This window comes from Haplochromis burtoni, unplaced genomic scaffold (genome assembly GCF_018398535.1).
Source record: "Haplochromis burtoni strain Fernald_Lab_line unplaced genomic scaffold, NCSU_Asbu1 Contig_3738, whole genome shotgun sequence".
Taxonomy (NCBI): domain Eukaryota; kingdom Metazoa; phylum Chordata; class Actinopteri; order Cichliformes; family Cichlidae; genus Haplochromis; species Haplochromis burtoni.
This window is the reverse complement of record NW_024586099.1, coordinates 1-2,295: the sequence shown is the minus strand read 5'-3', so window position 1 is coordinate 2,295 and position 2,295 is coordinate 1. Positions and strand designations below refer to the sequence as shown.

The window sequence follows — 2,295 nt, the reverse complement described above, 5'->3', positions numbered from 1 at the left end:
TTAGAAGAGACTGAATCACGTCTGAACCAGTCAAACTTCCAGCCAGCAGAGCCCTCCACAGAGCAGCTCAGTGTCACACTGCCCCCTGCTGGTAGGCTTGAACTTTGTGGTGTCAGTGTGGCTCTGGGTTTACTTGCTGTTTAAGATACAGAAAGAGAAAAAACAGTAGATTGATGTCAATTTTCTTTAACAAGAATTTTGTTATGAAAACAATCACACTTTATACATTCAGTCAGTCATTTAAATTGTAGTGAGCTCCTACGTTAAGAAGTGGCTCGGACTTCCCAAATGCCTCATCAGCTTTGGACTCTATAGTGACAGGATACTGTCATTGCCTATCCCTGGCCTGGTAGAAGAGTTTAAATGTGCAAAAGTGAGGCTTGAGAGCTCACTCACAGACTCCCGGGACCCCATGGTGAGAGGCACTGCTCCCACCCTAACAAGTGGGAGAGTGTCAAAAAGAGGAAACTCTTCTGAGGAGTTTCATCATCCGAGCAACACACGATGTGCTACCTTCCCCAATAAATCTGCAGCTGTGGTTTGGAAAGGACCCATCCGGCCCCTGTGTACAATCCCAGCCACACTCAAGCACATCTTGGTTGGTTGTAGGACTAGCCTTACTCAGGGCGGATACACATGGAGACACAACCAGGTCCTCAGTTGTCTAGCCGAGAAAGTTGAGTATAAAATAAAATCCATCAAAGCTCAACCTTTCACAAACCAAGAGGAGCGTCAGTTTTCATCAGCATTTATCTGGGAGGGAGACAAGCTGAAGCCAAGCCCCTCAACCCCAGACCTGGGCCCACTGAAGGTTGCCAGGGATTGGCAGATGCACGTGGACTTGGATCAGAGGCTAGTTTTTCCCACCGAGATCGTAACAACTACTCGTCCTTTGGTCTAACTCCCCAAAAATGGTACCATGGGAGGAAGCAATTGAGGAAGCTTTTGAGCTTAAGAAGCTCAAAGTACAGAGGCTGGAAGATCAAGGTGTGCCTAGTGGAAGTGGGGTGCAGGGGCTTTGTTGCCAATACAACAGCAAAACTGCTTAGAGAGATTGGGATCAAAGGACAGGTGCAACGGCAGGCTAAACGGCTGGGTAAAAGACCGAAAGTGAGTGCCGCTGGTAAAGTTTCTGGGCTGCCTTTTCTCATAACAGCCATTCCTCAAGATTTTCTCCATTTAAAGCAATGCAGGGACTATATCAGGGACTGTAACATCTAGTCCTTTTACTGAACCTGATTTTTCAAACTGTTTTTGGAGTTTATTATATATATTACATCTCACCACTTTATAGGGTCATGTATCTTTGCAGAGTAAAAAATGACCTGTGCTCATATAAAAAAAAATCAAATTAAGAACATGATAGACACATTGACACATGAATCATTATAAAGCTGGTTTTTGTTTTGTTTTGTTTTTTTAGTGCTGTTGTTAAGAATACTTTTTTCTGGAAAGTCATAATTTTGGAAAGTGGGGTGGGGTGAAAGTCATTAGGTCCCTTTACCATCACCGTCACCACCACTGCCTCAGACTCGGTATTCAGACACGGTGCAATCTAAACATCCCCTCAGTATTTTAGCTACGTGACGTAGAGGCACACATAGACTGACTAAAATTATCAAAAGATTTTACTGATTTCTTAACACTGTACATTCCCTTTTGAGAAATAATATTATAGGTCTCCCTTTCCTGTCTTTCACATGTGTACATTAAATCTATTTTTTATGTATGCTAGACAGTTCAACTCACACAAGACAATCAGTGTGAAGGGGTCACTCCATTTTGCTAAGAGATAGTCACTGCTACCCCGACATTTGTAGTCTCCACTGTGGGACACTGATAATCTGCTGATCCTGTATTCACTGGATGTTTCAGGGATGTTTGGGTTTGGTGATTTCCATTCATATGTCATCTCCTTGTCTTCCCCTCCTTGGATCTCACATTGAAGGATGATTGTCTCACCAATGAACATCTGAGGCCAACGGTGTTGTAACTTTACAACATACAGGACTGTTTCCCAAAAAACAAACACAATGTGAAGAAAAACACAAATATAAAAAGAGAAAAGAAATTAACAGGTAAAAGGTTTATGAAGTGTTACTTTGATGTCAGTGATTAATATTTGTTATTCCAAAATGTAACACTCACCCCGTTTCTTAATTTTAACTGGAACGCTGTCCTCTGTGGAGAAAACTGGATCTCCTCTCCCTCCTCTGCAGTAATAGATGCCTCCTTCTGAAATACTGATCGTGTGCTCTGATGTTCCAGCTCCTATTTTCTGACCTCCAGAAAACT

At 42.6% G+C, this 2,295-nt stretch overlaps 1 long non-coding RNA gene across 1 annotated transcript; it reads right to left on the bottom strand.

Moving 5' to 3' along the window:
* Positions 1-8: 8 nt before the first annotated feature.
* On the bottom strand, positions 9-2,289 carry LOC102290531. Its single transcript, XR_318166.3, has 3 exons — positions 2,149-2,289; positions 1,750-2,010; positions 9-136 (listed from the first exon to the last, which is right to left on the bottom strand). It is a non-coding gene; the product is annotated as an uncharacterized LOC102290531 (long non-coding RNA).
* Positions 2,290-2,295: the final 6 nt, after the last annotated feature.